The 20,801-nt window shown below is 38.2% G+C and overlaps 1 protein-coding gene across 1 annotated transcript in view; it reads left to right on the forward strand.

Moving 5' to 3' along the window:
* The first annotated feature begins 4,122 nt into the window (after positions 1-4,122).
* LOC126457064 (NFX1-type zinc finger-containing protein 1-like) overlaps positions 4,123-20,801 on the forward strand; it is a 443,455-nt gene continuing 426,776 nt past the window's right edge. The window contains exon 1 of the mRNA XM_050093063.1: positions 4,123-4,285. The gene's annotated coding sequence lies outside the window, so the exon portion shown is untranslated. The remainder of the gene's footprint in view (positions 4,286-20,801) is intronic.

Genomic DNA, 20,801 nt, shown 5'->3' on the forward strand with positions numbered 1-20,801 from the left:
TCTATGATTTTGTATTATTCTGTGTTACTATGTATCGAAGGTTTTGTATTATTCTTCGTTACTACATCCTGTATGACCTTATACATCTTTGCCTGTATTTTTTATTTACATATTTATATGTTCCATTTCTTTGAAGTGGTTTCCCATAAATTTACAAGTACATTTCGACAACAGATATACCATATTTATTGTCTACCGATGGATAAATAAAACAAATAAACAAATAAAATAAATGTAATAGATATTGAAAATAAAGACCCTCTCCCAAGATCAGATCGCGAAAACGTTCTTCTTCATTTCACTTTCGCTACGTTTACAAGGGGCTCCCAAAACCGGATTTTGTAAACCGATTTCACAATACAATTTTTTAGGTGGCCATGTAAACTCTACGAAATCGATTCTGGAAAACTGTTTCCAGCTGCCAGTTTTCCACTGCCACAATCGATTTTCATTGCCATGTAAACTCCCAACCGTTTTTGAAACATACTTGGGTTGTCAGGTTACATCTTGTTTTCAAAATATTCGACTAATGTGGATAGAGTGAAGGAGACGGTGAAATTAGATTGGGCATGAAACTGTCTACCTCCAATATTTAAGATATGGCAATTGTCGTAATCAAATTTGAAACTGCAACAGTTGTTGTCTAGACGCCATTTTAGCTGGAGTAACACATATGCGTCAGACATAAACACTTTTTCACAATAGCTACAAAAGATTTCCAGAATCTGGTTTTTGTTTTTGAAAGCTGTGTATGTAATCATAGTGCCATATACGTTCTTTAATGTGATGTTAATGAATTATGTTGTTTTGAGTCGTTTTCATAGTAGCTGATGTGGATTCTAATGGTTTGTTTCACCTAAAGCCTTCCAAGTTTCTATGTATGTCCTTCTACTTTTTATTAATATAGACTTGAGTAGGCATAACATTAAGAAATTATTGTTCTAAGTTTATTACAGTTGCGTGTGAGACATAATATTTACTATATTTATCCATACTGTAATGGTAAGACAACAATTTATACCATACTATGGTTTGTATTGTTTCTGTCTGCCATTTTGAAAAAGGAATGGGTGGAAGCTGCCCCTCTGTACTGATCGATTCAATATTTTCCATTTGGTGTCAAACTAATTCTTTGTATAATCTATCTAACCCAGACCAAAATTACTGGATAGTTTATCCTCAGTTTATACTGCAGATAGGCGATTTTCTATCGTGTACAATAATTATGCTTGCATGTGACACATCTTCCGAAAGACGAAAACCGCTTTTCGTTGCCATGTTTACATGTCAAATTCGGGTTGTCATATGCAACTAATGTGGGGTCACAGCTCACGACTTTCTGTAGTAGCATCACCAACTACCATTCACAGAGGACGCCACAAATTCTATGTATCTGAAAATAAATTTTGCACAGGGATAAATCAGAGGAGACATACACGTTTATAACAGAAATAACACTCAGAGACGAGAATGTTGTCTGCAATGGAGACCAACCAACAGCTGGCATGTAAATATCGTCTACAGACAGGCCACTCTTCCAAGATTTTAGAATGTTACTGTATTTTTTGATATAGTCATTTCAAATACGTAATTTTTTACTTAAACATCTGTCACGTCAACTCTGGAGCTATTTCCTGCATATAGTCCACAACCCATTAATTAGAAACCCATTAATTAGAAAAATTAGAAATGTATATGACTCACTTTCTTGATTATGTGTATTAATTAAGTTTGTTTATTTATTCATTCTGAAACCATTTAAGACTGTGGATATGTCATTGGTTGCATATATTGCCCCCCACCACACAAATTATACTGCAGAAAATCAAAAATAGGTTGCTGTTCTTGCAGTTCTAGAACCTGCAAAAGTATACTTTCACAAATAAAATAAAAACACATTGAAATCGAATGGATTACAGCAGCAATTACTCCATGCAACAGAATGCTCGTGTTTCGAAATACTGCCTCATAGAGCAGTGGTGGATGAAAGTGGAGAAACAAAGTACAACCAAGATGAACTTTTTGTGGCATGACGAGTATTGCGTCTCTTGAGTTGAATCACTAAAAACTGGGAGTTCACACATTCAACTGTATTGCAACTACAGTACGCCACCAGCTGTGGTGACACTTTTGTTGCAAGTATGAACCCGGCCTTAAGTCCTGAAGCATACTTGCTAGCCCACTTGAATATGGCACCTGGAAAACCGCTGTTACAGTTTGTTATTTATTTGTTATTTATTTGCCTGTAGACAACTGTTGTGTAGTATAGGCATCATCAGATGGTTATACCAATGATTATACATAAGGTCAGTAGTTACATAGTTATACAGATTGTCGTACAAATGATTACACAAAAGTTAACATATGGTATATGATTATACAAAAGGTCAGTATGGTTGTATGACATAAATTACAGTTTCTTCGATCACAATCACATTTATAATAATAGAGAATCATATTTTTTCATTCTGTAGGAATTCACTTATGCTGTAGAATTCTTTCTCTTTCAATCATGTCTCTACCACCATTTTAAATCAATTCTCATGCAATTCCCTCGTTCCATGTGATGTATTGTTGTAAAATGTTTTGCCAGCATGTAAAAAATTATTTTGGATTTTACTAAAATGTGTCCAAGGAATGTCTAATAAGTTCCTATTTCTGGTTTCATATGAGTGCACATCTGACCTGCTTTCATACTTGTGGGCATTCTCTTTGGCATGTATAAGTGCTTTAAGTATGTAGAGACTGGGAACTGTAAGAATTTTGTGCTCAATGAAGTACTGTCTACAAGAAATTAAATTGCTCACACCAAAAATACATCTAATGGCGTTCTGCCGCTAGAGGAAAACATCTTTTGCCCCAGCAGAGTTTCCCCAAAGAAGTATTCCATAATGCAGATGAGTATGAAAAGTGGCATGGTATGCCATACTGACACAATCCTTCAGTTTCCTAAGGAGATATACAACTCTTGCCAACTTACTGCACAGCTTTTCTGTGTGGGTGTTTCAGCACAATTTGGTATCAAGATAAATACCTAGCAATTTTATTGATTGTCTGAGTTCATGAGGTCAATCATTAATATGATTTAGTCAATACAGTCGCTATTTTTCTTCGTTTAGACGATGTGTAAACAGCTTCAGTCTAATATTTCTGCTTTTCCTTCACTGTAAAAAAAGCCACTCCACCCATATTAGACGAAAATTTTTAAAAGCAAGGCGAAACCTGACAGCCATGCAGGCTTCAAACCCAGTTGCGTTCAGGTTGGAGCGAAAATCGATTGCGGAATTGGAAAAATGGCAACAGAATCGATTTTGAAATGTTTACACTACCACCCAGAACAGGTATTGGGAAATCGGTTTACGAAATCCAATTTTGGGAGCTTCATTTAATCGGAGTGAATGAATAAAAGTTAATCGGCAGTTGCATTGAGTTAATTCAAGCTGTTCTTAACTGATGGCATGATCTGATGCTCTCCTGGATCCAGCCCTGTGGTTCTGTTGTTATACGGCGACGGGAAACTATTAGTTTGTCAGCTTTTTAAGACACGATAACAAGAGAGAAGGCCAACGGAACGGTAGCGAATGTTTCGAGTAATTTGCACAGATTAACAAATTAAGTACTTAATCACAGCTGGTTAGTTCCCTTCTAAATGCACTATTGCCGGAATAAATAATGTGAACGGAAATGTCTCGCAAATAAGCGGCTGTAATTTTGATCGGCCAACGAGAACTTGGTTTGATTTTCTGTCACAAGACCTGTGTGCCGACGCACGACGTCGTGTCATTGCTATATTTTTGTTACCTTTCATTATGAAGCGTTGTTGCAATACGGCGTATTGGACCTTTATTTACCCAATTAGTTTCATTTGGATTTGCAATATGTTTAGGACGCATGTTTGAAATTTCTGTAGAATAGTATTGTCTGTGCATGAAAAAATCTTTTTCATCTGTTATTCTAGAAATGTTATACCGATGCCTTAGAAGAATCGTGACTGTTAATTATTATGCTCCGTTAGTAGTTTTCTGTCGCAGCATTTCAAGTCGCTTCGCCAAATCTGACTATATCGATATTAGAATTCGGGGAATCCCGAAGCGTTATAGTGTTTCATGTGGGAAGTCACCTGTGTTTGTAGTGTGCTAGTGCAGTGTGCAAACGGGGACATTGAAGTGTGTTGACGTGATGATGTGTAGTAGCTCAAGTAACACGATGAAGAGTATGTGAAGCATTAGCATATTATATTCGTCTTCTGTTCCTGCTTTAATGCATCTGTAGGTCCGTGAAAAGCGTAAGTACTGTGAAAATCACTAGTGCATTCCAGTTACTATAACTGTACGGCATCCGACTTCCTGCCCCACGCTTGTTGACCCCACCTTATTTGGTAATGGTATGTGTACATGTATTTGACATGACATGTACCATTATGTTCAATGGTCAAGGACAAATAAAAAACCGGTATCACTTAATAAAAAGTAAATATGATATGAAAATGTCGGCATGTTCTAGATTTCAGTGCGCAACACACATTCTCATACACTACGTTACCGAATGACTTGTATGTAATATATGGGCGGAGATTATGCTTCGTGATGCTCTATCTCACAGCTTCCGTATGTTTTCCACTTTTTTGTTGTATTATACTTTCATCCGTAGACAGACTTATTTGAATCGATGCCGTCATTTTACATACACTACGCATAATTTGTAACACTGGTAGATAAGAATGATGCAGACATACATGCACTGTTTATCACAGAACTACTTAAACAAATTTAAGTAACTGAAATAACCTGATTCAAACAAGGGCAACTAATCGTAAGACGTCTCGTGATACCGGCAGCATTCCTTGGTTTTGAGATTACATAGAATAATTTATAAACTAGACATGTAGGCTTATTGTGTTACTAAAATACTCCATTTATAGTAGTCTCAGTCTTTATTTGTTCTATCCAAATATAAGTACTCACTGTAACTTGTCTGTTTGTAATGTATGCTGCATATTACGCAGTGTTTTTCTGTAGAAAAACATTAGTGTGGAAGAAGTATTTGGTCGGAACTGTCAAAATACCCCATTTTTTTAAATGTCTGTGCGGTGGACCCGTATATGACTCTTGCTCTTTTTTCTGATTTGCAGTTTGAATGCTTATTCCTTATTTTGAGCTTTATGCCCTCCCCCCCCCCCCCCCCTCAAGTATTTTGCCCTAACTAATGATAGAATGTATGTGTGCAAAATATGTTGTTCTTAGACACCAGCTTATTACCCACCATGGTTAATATCTGTAGGGCAAAGCATGCTGTGCTAATTTTTTTCCAGTTACTATGATTTGTTTGTCCCATCTGAATTGCTGATCAGCATACATACCTATAAATTTTGTGCTAGCCACAAACTCTGTGATCACATGTACTATCAAGTCTTGTTGAATTAGGTTTTTCTACGTATATAGATGTTCATATTATTAGTCTTCATTATATTAACAGTTTACCTTTATTTGTTGACCATTTGCTAATGCTGTAAGTGCCTTGTCACCTTTTACTTGCATTCTGTCTGTAATTATTCTATAGCTTTCAAGCAAATACACTGTTTCTCCTTGTGTGATTCATTGTGGAAGTCATTAATGTAAATGAAAAACAGTATATGGCCTAACATACTCTGTTGAGGGGACTCCAGTGTTCAAACATACTGGATCTGAATGATGATACACCATATATTTTGAGATACTTGAAATTTGGGAAGTCTATACCTATGCACCCTGTTTTCTAGGCAGTACCTGAATCATTCATTTACAGTGTCCCTTATTCATCATGTTTAAAGTTTACCTAGAAGTATATCGTGATCATTTAAAGCAAATGTTTTACTAATCTCAAGGAAAATGCCTGTTATGTGTTCTCCTGTATCTGGGGTTTCTAAAACTACTTTCATAAATTTTGCTACAGCAGCTTCTTTTGCCTTTCCTGATATGAAACCAAATTGTTCCTTGTGCAGCAGTTGCTATTTAGGCAGTTCCACAAGCAACAGAATGACAGTGATTTTGTTTAATGAATCATTACAAAGAGCACATGTTTGTACTGGTTTTTTCTACATAAGCAAAGAAATATAATTTTCATAATGTAACAGTTTGTTTCATTAATATAATGAGACTTGTTGTTGTTGTGGTCTTCAGTCCTGAGATTGGTTTGATGCAGCTCTCCATGCTACTCTATCCTGTGCAAGCTTCGTCATCTCCCAGTACCTACTGCAGCCTACATCCTTCATAATCTGTTTAGTGTATTCATCTCTTGGTCTCCCTCTATGATTTTTACCCTCCACGCTGCCCTCCAGTACCAAATTGGTGATCCCTTGATGCCTCAGAACATGTCCTACCAACCGAACCCTTCTTCTAGTCAAGTTGTGCCACAAACTCGTCTTCTCCCCAATTCTATTCAATACCTCCTCATTAGTTATGTGATCTACCCATCTAATCTTAAGCATTCTTCTGTAGCACCACATTTCAAAAGCTTCTATTCCCTTCTTGTCTAAACTATTTATCGTCCATGTTTCACTTCCATACATGGCTACACTCCATACAAATACTTTCAGAAACGACTTCCTGACACTTAAATCAATACTCGATGTTAACAAATTTCTCTTCTTCAGAAACACTTTCCTATGAGACTTAAGTAAAAAAAAAAAGAAGAAGAAAAAGTGAAAAAAATATGACAGTGGGATGACACAATTCAGACATGCTTATTGTGCTCATTTATAGTTGAACAATAATTCAGCTCACCCAATTCCTATAAAAATTCACAAAAATATCTGTTATGGGAAGGAATAAATGAGTGACTAGATGATATATAAGGCACATGTATTAAACAAATATTTTATTAATGAAATTTATAAACAATGTGGTAATGGAATGATGCTTTCACTTGAAAATACCAGTTTCATTCTGCATTGCTGTTGTATGGGGTATTTATTCCTCTGATGTACAGCAGATGGAGTCAGTTTCTGTACAGACTTGTCTTTTTTCACCCCAACATTTATATTTGTATGAGGAAAGTTAAACATCGTTCCATTTGGATCATTCTTTCTAAGAAATGAAACTTCATAAACATATTAAGCATAAAATATCTGCCCCACAAAAAATATTGACCTTTATTTCTTATGTAAGCAACCAGAGCAAAATCCCTGTACCAAGCGAGGTGGCGCAGTGGCTAGCACACCGGACTCGCATTCAGGAGGACGACAGTTCAACCTTGCGTCCGGCAATCGTGAGTTAGGTTTTCCGTGATTTCTCTAAATCGCTCCAGGCAAATGCTGGTATGATTCCTTTGAAAGGGCATGGCAGACTTCCTTCCCTGCCCTTCCCTAACCCATGAGACCGATGACCTCACTGTCTGGTCTCCTCTCTCAAACAACCCAACCCAAAATCCCCTTGAAGTGAGGCAGTACATTTATGGTTGTCCTATGAATTGCCTCTGTTTGAAGCTTGCTTTTTCAAATTGCGTGCAAACATGTGGGGAATAGTGAGTAATAATGGTACTCAATAATAAAATGAGAAATAGGCATAACAATATGAATAGTTGTGGTCTGTTCTGCTGGAACTATTCCCACCCGTATTTGATCTAGGCCCTAATTCCCCCTTATTCTCTGTAATTTGGAGAACCAAGGTATAAAAAATGTTTATTCTACCAAATCTTTTATTTTTGAAAATATAATGTAATTGGATCAATAAAAAAGCTTTATATACATCAAATTTTTCATTTGTAATTTTTGTGAAATTCTCAGCATCAGATAGTATGTGTTTCCCAGCTTTGATGACATCTTTGCTGTGTAAGATGACAGAGAAGTGCCATGAATTATTTATTCTATAATGTTTTCTGAAAACTGTCAGGTTGAGAAAGAGGAAAATGCTGTTAAAATTGACTGGCCACACCTTCACAGTAGTACACTTCTAACAACACAGCACGTAATAATGCTTTTATAAGTTAGGCCTAATTCTTAGTGACCTTTAAAGATAGTCAACATTGTGTTGCAGTAAACAGGAGGTCAGTACTTTTATAGGCTACATTCAGTTAATTTTTTTCCATTTTTCCCACATAAAGTATTTAATTAGCATAGGTTATGGAAGATTGTGTTTCAAAATAAATAATAACATTCTACATGTAGTAAGCATTTTTTGTAAAGTGGATTATTAGTCCACCTTTCAGCAGCTGCTCTTCAGACAGACTATGTTTCTTCTCTCTGAGAATTATGTACTTGGTTTACAGCACTTCCTTTTTTACCCATTACCTCCAATTAATACTAACAGTGTAACCACATACAGCTGCCTAAAATTGTAGTAGGGCCAGTATATAACTAAATTTGTTGTGTAACATATTAAGAGTTGAGGAATGTCAGTCATTACATTGTAAAATTAATGTCATTCTGTTACTCCATTGACGTCATCCCGTTGCTGCATATGTGTCTTTCTATTACCATTATAAACTATTGTTAAAGTGAATACTATTTCCACCTGCCTGAGCCTTCCATTTATCTTGTAAATCTGAACTTCCATATCTATTCTCAGCCTTCCATGAAATTGCATTGGTTGTGAAAAAACAAACTTTTACGCCCCTTTTTTTTTTTTTTTTTTTTTTTACGAAATGACAAGAGGTGGCTATAAAAAACAAATCAGCCGAAGGGCCTCACTAATTCAATACATTGAATAAAAGCTACTGAAATGAGCTGGCTTAGGATATTTGTATACTTCTTCAGATATAGTTAATGTTATATGCCTTTGCAATGGCTTGTTGCTTTGCTTTAAGAAATTAGTTTTCAAGGGTAACTAGAAGCTGAAATTTTGCACAAGTTATGAAGTTAATTGTTCAGTTCCAGCACTTCCTAACACAAAAATGGAGATCCAGATAAAAATGTTTGATGCCTCAGCTAGTAGGAATGGTAATCATGACATTTTTTATTTTTAATGATTTATGTCCATGTACTCCTGTAACAGCCCATTTATTTAAAACTGATCTGTAATTTTCTGCATCACTGTAGCAGATATTCTAACTAAAGTATTGTGTTACAGTTGGTTTTCCCTTAAAGAGTATTAGACCTATATATTATCTACATTTATCGTATATTAAGTCTGTTTTTGAGTTTTCTCACAACTATAATTAACCTCAAAAGTTTTAGGAAATTAGTAATTTTTACCACAGATTTTTCTGTTGCCTTAATAGATATCTTGTTCTGTGTCGCTTCAATTCTTGTAGCGAATTAGCAATTTTCTAGCTCAAGAGATTAAAAGATAATCAGCGGGTTTAATTTACGTTGTGTGTTCACTGTCCTGTAATACATTGCGCCAGCTAAAATGCAGTCCCCTGGAATACCGTTCACAAAAACAGAATGAATTGGTTGACGTTTGTAAGCTGCTTGGAAGATGGGCAGCAACTGAAAGTCATTTTGTTCGAAGAACCAGAGTCATGTAACAGTACCAGAGGTACCTCAAGTGCTATCCACTCCTGTGGATCCTGTCTGGAGAAAGTATTGGGTCTGTCATCACTCACTTGACTGCAAGTAGTGTGTCATTGGCAGAGCTAGGTGTCATGTAGAGGGTGAATGGGGATCACTAACCAACAAGTGTGAGAAGCTGTTTTTCTCCGAAACTGAAACTGAGCCAGTGGGTCATTCCATATCAAGTCACCCAATAAAAAATAAGTTTTACACCCACCTCCTTAGATTTTCATGAAATTTGGCTCAAATGGTTCTAATACCATCCTGACAACACCTGCAATTTATTTTTACTGTGTCTCTTATAGTTTTTTTTTTATAAATTTTTAAAGTTTTTATATTTTGCGTTTTCCGAAACTTCGGAAATGGTAAATTTAATTTGTATTCAAAACTTTAAAATTGCTTACCTTAAAAACTCTTTTAGATAACATCATGAATTTTTGCAGCAAGTTTAGTTATTATACATATTTGAAGATAAAAATGATACTTTTAAAATATATCTAAAAACAAAGATGATGTGTGTTCATATCATTATACTATATATATATATATATATATATATATATATATATATATATATATATATATATATATATATATATATATATATATATATATATATATATATATATATATATATATATAATTTTTAACGGATGATTTGTTTTATGAGAATTGCAATATCTAGAGTCTCAGACCTGATAGAATGCTCAAATTTGTTTTAGTTTACTCTTAAACATATAGGCTACTTGATAAGACAAAAATAATGATGGCTTTTTAACATGTTTATTAATTATAGTAGATTACGTTATAATTATGTACAAAGATAGTGTACTTATGACACTTATGTATAGCCCAACTGATTGCTTGAAACATTGAATTTTTTGAGTAATTTTCTCTTTTTAATACACATTAATGCTGATTCAAACTGTTTTTCCATTTCATCCAAGAGCTTTCAGTTCTTTTGATACAGTATTTTTTGAAGTGATACATTCTTCCAGTGCCGCTTGATTGAGGTGCGTCTACTACACAGTCTATGTGCTCCAAAGGCACTATGCAAGAATCTTCTCTTTCAGGCCAATAAAATGATGCAGCTGGTCCTGAAGGATGTAGAAATAGAATTTCTGCATCTTCTTCATCATTGAATATTGTTTTTACCAGTTCAATGTACCAGTTACCATCATAATTTGCAGCCACATAGCTATTTATGGATGGTTCAACATGAACCCAATCAGAAGAAGAATGGAAAGAAAAGACTAAGGAGGGTTTTACACTATCTGTAGTCCTTCTAATTTCAAGGTTGTTTGTTGGAAGTGGTTTGAAGTTATGAAAACTTCTTGTTCCAGGAATGGTTTGGGTTGCTGAAAAACGTTTTTCTAGTTTTAACTGGAGCAGATCAGCTTCTTTTTTGTCAATAAAGTGAAAATGAATGTTTTTGATATTTTTTTCACAAAACTTGTACACATCGATTGCTGTCATTATTTGTTCTTCGTCTGAAAGCTGTAGACTGGCTTTCCTTAAAATTCTTTTAATAGTTCCTCCTAGGCCATCACAAATTGACTTCCCATGACTTGTTGCAAAAAAAGTGTTGGGCCTTAAAATTAAAGTCTCTCAAGTGTTCAGTCAAATTTTTAAAACTGTTTCTATTTTTGTACTGCCCAGCACAACGATCTGTAAAGTAGTGAACGAGTCAATGTCAGTATGATGTAATGACAGCCACTTTGTAATTTCTTTTTGTACAAAGTTAACAAAACCAGTGTCATGTTCTTGGTCATCACTAATAAAACAGTGGTTGGAAACAAAAACATTGTTTTCTTCTTTTCTTAGAAAAACTCCAACTGGGTGTAGAGTACAACCACCTCTATTCCAGTGGTAACTTTGGATCTCATTTTGTATAACAAAGGAATAATTTTCACTGAAATCCATCACAATAATTGCTGTTTTGGGTGGTTTGTCTTCTTTCAATCTTTTAAAGGCTGTTGATTGGGATTTTGCTATAAACGAGTGCGGGGTGAGCTTTTCCAATGACCTAACCAATAAAGAAATGTAGTCTTCAACACTGATAGACTGTTTGATCATTTCTGCCCTGTCTGTGTTAACCCACTGACTGATTACAATTTCTTCTTCTAAATCATAATCTTCACTTAGTTTTTCAGTTAAGTACTCAGTTAGTGCAGTATTTGCAGGACAGCTGTCGCAATGATATAGCACGCAGTTTTGGTTTTCCGTGTTGCACACAAGCATCTTCATTAGGTCTTTATAAGATTATTCAATTTTCACAGCATCCAGTAGTAGTTTAACATTATGGTGGATACTGCATACACATACAGTGTGTGTGCCTGCAGCACCAGCAGGGATACACCATTTAGGTCTCAAGAAACAAAATTTTGAAAATCCTACTTCTACCTCGGGATTCTCCCATTTGAAAGAATAATTGAGTTCTCTCAAGTTACACAAAATGAGTCTTTTTTTGCATGTACACACTTTGTCTTTTGTTCCAGGTAGCACTCTGGAACTTTCATCCTTTTCATAAAAATCTGTTACAAGTCTTACTGTATTTTCAGAAAGAGTTTTAACTTTTTTTGGACCAGGAGTTTCCAAAATACCCTTTTCAGATTTTAGCTTTCTAGCTTTTCGCACCATGTACTACATTAAATTCTTTCAGCACTTTATTTCGACTCCAAGAATCTGGAGCCAAGGTCAGAATCTGGATTTTTCTAGACCTCCCAACAGATGAAATTTTCTCTTTCATAAGAGAAATCATTACATCAAAATCCTTTGCTTTCTCAACCACACTTGTATCTTCTTTGTCATCATCAGAACTTGGTGCATCATATTTTAATGCTTTTGAAACTGCCTTTTTTGCAGTCTTTTCAATACTGCTAACCTTCTTTTTAAAATAAGACCCTTTACTTTGTTCTGACAAGCCATGAAGCTTTATCGGTGTCAAACCTAAATTATCAAGAGCAATGTTTGTTTGTACGAGGGATTCATTTCTGGATTCCAATGATTCTAATTCAACCATGACTTCATCATCTGTTTCACTTTCATTGATTTAAACTCTTAATTTTTCCTCACAAAAGTTACGGCATGTTGAGCAAAGCTTTTGTCCAGGTTTTATGCTAATATTTTTTGTCAGTAATTGTTTAGAAAGATCCAAGCCTACACTTCTCAACGATTTTTTGATGGGCTTTTTGTGTTTTTTTAGTGGGTCTAAACATGTTGTTTGATACTTTTCAAAAACATTTAAAAAGTAGTAGCTGTGGTGTGAACATATATTCTTAAATTCACACAGATTAATTCCAGATCGTAAGTGGATCAAATCTTTTTCTTCCTCACTCAATTCAGGTAACGGTTGTAACATTTTTAAAGGTGTGTAGGTTGTTTGGAAACAGTCAGATTTTTTAAATAACCCTACACTACAGGTTTGAATATCTGACATACTGATTTCACTTTTGGTCTGATTACTGTTCTGGTTACTTTTATAGGATATTGGAGAAGAATCTCTGTAAACTAAGTAACAGTACTTACTGAAAGTTCGAATAAACTTAATAAAATACTATCCAAGCACTATTTAACACTAATAATTTGTTACTTCAAAACACAGGAGTAACAAAACAAAATCCAAACGTACATTGTTACTCCAAGAAGACAAAAACTTATTTTCGGTGTCTAAGTCACTTGGTACTTTTTATTTTTAAAATATAATTAATATTATTTTAAAAATTATATAACTATTAAACAGGTTAAAAAGCCAACATAATTTTTCTTTTATCTAATAGCCTATACAATTAAGAGTATTTTAAAACAAATTTGATCCTTCTATCAGGTCTGAGACTCTAGATATTGCAGTTTTTGTAAAACTAAACATCCGTAAAATTTCATACTGATATCTTGAGTATTCTTTAATATACAAATTTTTTTAGTTGTGAGGACAAGTTTAAGTCAACTTTTCCGACTGCTGAAACAACGCCAAATCTAAAAACTTAAAAAATTTGTAAAAAATATATAAGAGATAGAGCAAAAAAATTTTACAAGTGCTTTCAGGATGATAAAAGAAGTAATTGTACCAAGTTTCATCAAAATCTGACATGGTTGGTGTCAAGGCCTGGGTGACTTGACATGGAATGACCCCAGTGGGACTCACTTCACCTTTTTTGGGGTAACCAATTTTGTCCAGTGTCAAGAGGAGGCAAATGCTCAAGGGTGGGGGTCTATTAATCGTGGGCATTTCAAACAAAATGGAAGATGGTGATACCCCTTAGGGAAATAGCAGCAAGGAGCAGCAAAGAACACAAGGTGCACTCAGTCTATATGCCTGGGGCCTCTTGCAACATGTTGAAGAGACTATTTCAGCAGCCATTGAGAGAACAGAATGCAACCAGCTGCAGCTGTGGCACACATTAGAACAAGTGATACCTGTCGTCTGGGCTCCGAGGTCATACCTCAGTCATTGCAGAGAAGTTTGAGAAGACTAGCCTGGTGCATGGAGTTTCAGCAAAGCTAACAATTTGCAGCATTGTTGTCACCAGAACTGATTGTGGCTCTTTGGTTCTGAGATGAGGGGAAGGGCTGAAGGTTCTGTGACAAGCTGGACTGCCACAGCCTGGACTTGTGCCATAGGGTTGAGAACTGTAGGGTCCTCCTAAATGGATCAGGTGTGCACTACACATCAGAGGCTCCTAATCAGGTAGCTGACTGTGTGTGGGATGCACATAGGGATTTTTTAGATTTGGAAATTCTCCACCCAATGCAAATAATGACAGCTGAAATTGATAGTAGTAAGATTTCGGGAAAAATTTTAAGTTTATATCATAAGGATAAGCAAATTGGAAATGGAGGTGGTGTATTTGTCACAACAGACATGAAACTCAAACCCATCGAGATAGAAATTGAAGCTACATATGAGGTTGTTTGGGTTACACTCAGAAAACGATAATTTGATCTTTCTATCACCCACCCGACTCCTCTCTTGATGTAACCAAAAACTTTAGAGGAAAGATCAGTTCACTAGTACGTAAGTTCCCTTGTCGTACTGTAATCATCAGTGGAGACTTCAATCATCCAACAATCAATTGGAAAAATTAGTTTTGTTAATGGTGGGCATGATAAGACATCCTGTGAAACATTACTAAACGCCTTCCCTCAAAACTATATAGAACAGATAGCTCAGAAGGTGACTCAAGGTGGAAATTATTTGATGTAGTGGCGACAAATAGATCTGACCGCTTTGAGGATATCCTCATTAAAACAGAGAGCAGTGACTATGGTGTGGTTGTGGCAACAATGATTACCCAAATACAAAGGACAACTGAAACAAGCAGGAGGATACAAATGTCCAGTAAAAATCAAACAATGGAAAATCAAGGATGAAATGTAATAATATTATGTAAAGGAAAATTGCTACTCACCATAAAGTGGAGGTGCAGAGTCACTGATACACAACACACAACCCTTGCCTGTTTGTGTGTGTGTGTGTGTGTGTGTGTGTGTGTGTGTGTGGGGTAGGAGCATGTAGAAAAACTATGGCTCCAGCTTTAGAGAATAATTGACCTTGCACTGGATAGATATGTATCCAGTAGAACACTTAATAATAATATACGGTTTATAATGATAAGCGGTCGCTGATATAAGAAAACTGTATTCTGTGACTATAAAATCAGTGATTCACTATTGGAATTGGCCAACTCATAAAAATGCCTGGGTGTAACATTTTGTAGGAATATCAAATGGAAAGACCACATAGGCTCAGTTGTGGAGTAAACCAGTTGGTAGAATTCAGTTTATTGGTACAATATTGGGGAGTGCAATCAGTCTACAAAGGACATTTGTTTACAAATCACTTGTGTGACTAGTTCTAGAATATTGCTTAAGTGTGTGGGTCCCGTACCAAATAGGACTAACGAGATATTGAACGTATACAGAGAAGCACAGCACTAATGGTCTCAGGTTTGTTTGGTCTGTGGGAGAGTGTCACAGAGATACTGAAGAAGCTGAACTAGCAGACTCTTGAAGGTATATGTAAACTGTCCCAAGAAAGTCTATAAACAAAGTTTCAAGGTAAACATGAACATGGTCCATAGTAGGTTGTAATACGATGTTTGTTTATTTGAAATTAGCTAATTGTACGATTAAATAAACATCGCATTACAGTCTTTCACAGACCATCTTTATGTTTATTAAGCATGTGAAGGTTGTGGATGCTCAAAAATACAAAATTTTAAAGTTCCAAGAACTGTCTTTAAATGATGACTCTGTGAATATACTTCAGACTCCAATGTATTGTTCCCAAAGGGATTGTGAGGATAAGATTAGAATAATTACAGCACACCAGGAGGCATTCAGACATTCATTACTCCTGTGCTCCATACGTGAATGGAACAGGAAGACACCTGAATAAAGTGGATGTAAACGACATGTATATAAATTTTTTTATGCTGCTTAATGCAGTGTCATCTGAACTTTGTCTGGACCTGTGGACATTTTACTGTTAAATACATGCAGAATTCTCCTGATTTCTTCCCTAATGGTGGGTAGCAGCTACATTGTCTTAAGTTACATATTTATTTGTAGCTGTGTGTTGTATTTTTGGAAGCTTTCCTTGCAGTTTGGTGGCTGTATTGCTAAAGTAATTGTTTACACAGTTGGCCAGGTCCTTGAGGGACAGATTTGTGTGTTTGTTTATACTGGCTTACTCCCTTGCTTTTGTTGTTAGAGTTCTGTATGGTTTTATCATTTTGAATACTTTTTGTTCATGCACTTAACATTATGTATTCATTATTCTTGCTTTGTATTATTCTTTAGAAATTTGCTCATTAACAAACTATCATGACACTGTTTTAGTTATCAGATAGAGCTTTTTTTCCCCAGGAAAATGATGCTTGTTTATGCAAAATATGTCTCTGGTATCTTCAGCTTGTCAATCATTGGTTCATTCATTGGGTTCTGTAGGTCACATCAAGGAGAATAATTTTCTAGTTTGTTTAAGGATTCAAGGGACACACCTAAATTACTTCTGAATCTTACATGATTTGGGCTACAAATTATGAAGGGACAAGCAAATCGTATAAACTTCATGAGTAATCCAGTATGGTAGTTGGAAGTACAGGATTCAAGATTATCTCATCAAGTGCTGCAGAGTTTGGGATGTGTGCATGTAGATCGATAGTTTGATATGATCACACTGAAGTTGACCGAAGTTCTGCAGCAAAGCAGTTCCATTTACAGGCTTCAGGTGCCCCAGATAATAAAGAATGCGGCTACAATTTGTGCTGGAAATGCCAAATTAAGTATGTCCATTTGTAAAGTAATATAAATTGATATTGCACATTAATTTTATTACTTAATTCTGTACAGTGGTAAGGAATTTTGCATCAAAGTAAAAGAATGCTATGAATGTTAGATAGGATTTAAAAAATGTCTTCCATACTTCAAGCACTTTTCTTCAGAACAATTGTGTGTAGTATCAATGAAAGAATGTAACAAATCCAGAGAAGGAGAGTTGCTACTCACCATATAGCGGAGATGCTGAGTCGTGATAGGGACAACAAAAAGAATCGCACAATTATAGCTTTCGGCCATTAAGGCCTTTGTCAGCAGTACACACACACACACACACACACACACACACACACACACACACACACAACTTGCACACATGTCTGCAGTTTCAGAGAGCTGAAACCACACTGCGAGCAGCAGCACCTGTGCATGATGGAGTGGCGACTGGGTGGGGATAAGGAGGAGGCTGGGGCGGGGAGGGGGAGGGATAGTATGGTGGGAGTGGCGGATAGTGAAGTGTTGCAGTTTAAACGGTGGGAAGGGGGGGAGGGGGTAAGTAGTGGAAAGGAGAGAAATGAATAGAAATTAAAAGACTGGGTGTGGCAGTGAAATGACGGCTGTGTAGTGCTGGAATGGGAACAGGGAGGGGGCTGGATAGGTGAGGACAGTGACTAACTAAAGTTGAGGCCAGGAGGGTTACGGGAAAATAGGATGTATTGCAGGGAACATTCCCACCTGCATAATTCAGAAAAGCTGGTATTGGTGAGAAGGAGCCAAATGGCACAGGCTTTGAAGCAGTCATTGAGATGAGGGATATCATGTTTGGCAGTGTGTTCAGCAACACGGTGTTCCACTTGTTTTTTAGCCAAAGTTTGTCGGTTCCGTTCATGCAGACAGACAGCTTGTTGATTGTCATGCCTATATAGAATGCAGCACAGTGGTTGCAGCTTAGCTTGTAAATCACATGACTGGTTTCACAGGCGGCTCTGCCTTTGATGGGATAGGTGATGTTAGTGACTGCACTGGAGTAGGTGGTGGTAGGGGGATGTATGGGACAGGTCTTGCATCTAGTCTATTATAGGGGTATGAGTCATGAGGTAAGGGATTGGGAGCAGGGGTTGTGTAAGGATGGACAAGTATATTGTGTAGGTTCGGTGGATGGCGGAATACCACAGTAGGAGGGGTGGGAACAATAGTGGGCAGGACATTTCTCATTTCAGGGCACGATGAGAGATAATCCAAACCATGGCGGAGAATGTAATTCAATCCCAGATGGTACTGAGTTATGAGGGGAATGCTCCTCTGCTCCCATCCTTGTGCAAAAACAAATCTCCCGTGCCTTATCTTTCCAGTCTCCCACCACATCCCAAAGTCCCACAGTCCGGCCACAGAGGAGCATTCCCCTCGTAACTCAGTACCATCTGAGACTGGAGCAACTGAATTACATTCTCCGCCAGGGTTTCGATTACCTCTCGTCATGCCCTGAAATGAGAAATGTCCTGACCACTATCCTTCCCATCCCTCCTACCGCGGTATTCTGCCGTCCACTGAACTTAAACAATATACTCGTCCATCCTTACACGACACCTGCTCCCAATCCCTTACCTCATGGCTCATACCCCTGTAATAGACCTAGATGCAAGACCTGTCCCATGCATCCTCCTACCACCACCTACTCCAGTCCAGTCACTAACATCACCTATCCCATCAAAAGCAGGGCTGCCTGTGAAACCAGTCATGTAATTTACAAGCTAAGCTGCAACCACTGTGCTGCATTCTATGTAGGCATGACAATCAACAAGCTGTCCGTCTGCATGAACGACACCGGCAAACTGTGGCTAAAAAACAAGTGGAACACCGTGTTGCTGAACACACTGCCAAACATGATATCCCTCATCTCAATGACTGCTTCACAGCCTGTGCCATTTGGATCCTTCCCACCAACATCAGCTTTCTGAATTGCACAGGTGGGAACTTTCCCTGCAATACATCCTATGTTCCCGTAACCCACCTGGCCTCAACCTTCATTAGTCACTGTCCTCACCCATCCTATTCCCTCCCTGTTCCCATTCCAGCACTACACAGCCGTCATTTCACTGCCACACCCAGTCTTTTTCTTTTCATTTCTCTTTTTTCCACTACATACCTCTTTCCCCCCTCTGCACCTTCTCCTTCCCGCCATCTAAACTGCAACACTTCACTATCTACCACTCCCACCATACTATCCCTCCCCCTCCCCATCCCAGCCTCCTCCTTACCTCCGACCCAGTCCTCCGCTGCCTGAGCAACACCAACTGGGGAGCAGATCGCTCTACATTGCTGCAGCTCTACAGAGCCCTTGTTCAATCCCACCTTGAGTATGGGAGTCTGGTTTAGGGTTCAGCGGAGCCCTCAGCATTGCATTAACTCGACCCAGTGCACCACTGTGGCGTTCGCCCAGCGACAAGAGCTTTTAGGACGACTCCAGTTATCAGCGTCTTTGTGGAGGCCGGAGTTCCTCCATTGAAGGTGAGGCATGCACAACTGCTGGCTATTTGTGTTACACATGTTCGTAGTTCTCCTGTGCATCCGAATCACTGTCTCCTTTCCCGCCCATGGCAGTTCATCTCTCGCATTGGCAGCCCAGGTCAGGGCCTCCAATTGCAGTTCGTGTCCGATTGCTTCTTTCTGAACTGGAGTCCTTGCCCTTACCACCTGTAATTCAGGTCCATTCACATACACCTAGGCCGAGGCTTCACCTGGACGTTTCACATGTCCCTAAGGACTCAGTTAACCCCGCAGCTCTCCGCTGTCACTTCCTCTCGATACTTGACATGTACCGAGGCCCCAAAGTGGTTTACACTGATGGCTCGATGGCTAATGCTCATGTTGGCTTTGCGTATTTCCATGGAGGACATATTGAACAGCATTCCTTGCACGATGGCTGCAATGTTTTCACTGCCGATCTGGTGGTTATATCTGGTGCTCTTGAGCACATCCGTTAATGCACTGGGGAGTCGTTTCTTCTGTGTACTGACACCTTGAGCAACCTACAAGCTATCGACCAGTGCCATTCTTGTCATTCTTTGGTAGCGACCTTCCAGGAGCCCATGTATGCCCTGGAATGGTCTAGTCGTTCAGTGTGTGGACCCCAGGTCACGTCGGAATCCCAGACAACGAACTTGCTGACAGGCTGGCCAAACAAGATACACTGAAACTGCTTATGGAAATCGGCTTCTCTGCAACTGACCTGTGTTCAGTACTACGCCGCAAGGTTTTGCGGATTTGGGAGGCGAAATGGTATAACTTCAGCATGCACAACAAACTGCGTGCCATTAAGGAGACTATGAATGTGTGGCAGTCCTCCATGTCGCCCTCTCGCAGAGACTCTGTTGTTCTCTGCTGGCTGTGCATTGGCCACACTTGGGTGACACAAGGCTACGTCCTGCGCCGTGATGACCCACCTGTGTTGGTGCAGTGCCCTGCTGACAGTGGCCCATATCTTGGTGAGCAGCTGCCCTTTGACTGCCCTTCGACGAACTCTTCAATTACCGGACTCATTGCTGTTAATTTTAGCTGACAACACCTCATCGGCTAATTGAGTTTTACGTGGGTGATGGTGGGTTTTATCATTCTATATAAGTTTTCCCCCCATGAACCATGGACCTTGCCGTTGGTGGGGAGGCTTGCGTGCCTCAGCGATACAGATGGCCGTACTGTAGGTGCAACCACAACGGAGGGGTATCTGGTGAGAGGCCAGACAAACATGTGGTGCCTGAAGAGGGGCAGCAGCCTTTTCAGTAGTTGCAGGGGCAACAGTCTGAATGATTGACTGATCTGGCCTTGTAACATTAACCAAAACGGCCTTGCTGTGCTGGTACTGCGAACGGCTGAAAGCAAGGGGAAACTACAGCCGTAATTTTTCCTGAGGACATGCAGCTTTACTGTATGATTAAATGATGATGGCGTCCTCTTGGGTAAAATATTCCAGAGGTAAAATAGTCCCCCATTCGGATCTCCGGGAGGGGACTACTCAAGAGGACGTCGTTATCAGGAGAAAGAAAACTGGTGTTCT

Source organism: Schistocerca serialis, chromosome 2 (assembly GCF_023864345.2).
Source record: "Schistocerca serialis cubense isolate TAMUIC-IGC-003099 chromosome 2, iqSchSeri2.2, whole genome shotgun sequence".
Taxonomy (NCBI): Eukaryota; Metazoa; Arthropoda; class Insecta; order Orthoptera; family Acrididae; genus Schistocerca; species Schistocerca serialis.